Raw genomic sequence first — 982 nt, forward strand, 5'->3', positions numbered from 1 at the left:
TGTGTGTGTGTGTGTGTGTGCGCTCGGGTGCGCGTGCGTGTGTGTGTGTTTTAGTAGTATTACGACCGCACGCATTTTCATACGGTCATAAATATGAGCCCGTTTTTCGAGTGAACCAATGACTTAGGAAAATAATCAAATTATCACCTTTGGTGTTTACACAATGTATTACTTGGAATTTTTAAAGATACGCACGGGTCGAAGGTCAGAGGTCACAGGACAGCACAGCTGACTGTTGAAGCCTTGACCTATTATACTAACGGCAAGGTTGAAGCTCAATGTTTTGATGTGATATAATGTGAGGTTGCGCATGCGTAGTAGACTATAATTTGGGAATAGCAAAGTTCTGGCGACCCCGTTATCCCCAAATTTTTTAAACAGGTAATATCAACAGCACTGCAAGGGTCATTCCTGGCCTGGTTATTGATCTACCTCTATCTAGATCTAGGCCATAGTACACATTCACACACACATTTTATTGTGTCGGCTCAAGTGCATTAGAACTAAAGGTCTAAGAAGGGTGAAACCAGTGAGTGAAGTCTCCAGTCTGAAAATCGAGCCCACACTTGGTGAGTCTGACGGTTCTGGTGAGCCTAGATTCTCGTTTTCATTTTTAATAAAATTAATCTTCAAGACTTGTTGAAATAATAAAAGTTATTATAGAGGTACGATTGAACTTTGGTGGACCCAACACTGAACAAAGCCGGAACTTTATCTACTTTTGAGCCTAGCTGTGCAATGGTCGGCAGTTATGTCATGTTATTGTCCAGTAAAGGCCACTATTATACTTGTTACATCAGACATGAAAATTCAAGATGCCTGGATATCTATATATTCATGCTGACTTGATGATTGGATAGCACAATTATCCTTTGATAATATCTTTAAAGTACAGATCTCCAGCTTTTGTAGTATTTTTTTGTATACTTTGTAAGATATATCATATATGTAACTTGGGTAAGATTGAAGAATACCGGACCCG

The 982-nt window shown here is 39.4% G+C and overlaps 1 protein-coding gene across 1 annotated transcript in view; it reads left to right on the forward strand.

The window, feature by feature from the left end:
* Positions 1 to 328: 328 nt before the first annotated feature.
* Positions 329 to 982, forward strand: part of LOC101863653 (cytochrome P450 3A29) — a 12,090-nt gene continuing 11,436 nt past the window's right edge. The window contains exon 1 of the mRNA XM_005093634.3: positions 329 to 569. The gene's annotated coding sequence lies outside the window, so the exon portion shown is untranslated. The remainder of the gene's footprint in view (positions 570 to 982) is intronic.

This window comes from Aplysia californica, unplaced genomic scaffold (genome assembly GCF_000002075.1).
Source record: "Aplysia californica isolate F4 #8 unplaced genomic scaffold, AplCal3.0 scaffold00067, whole genome shotgun sequence".
NCBI lineage: Eukaryota > Metazoa > Mollusca > Gastropoda > Aplysiida > Aplysiidae > Aplysia > Aplysia californica.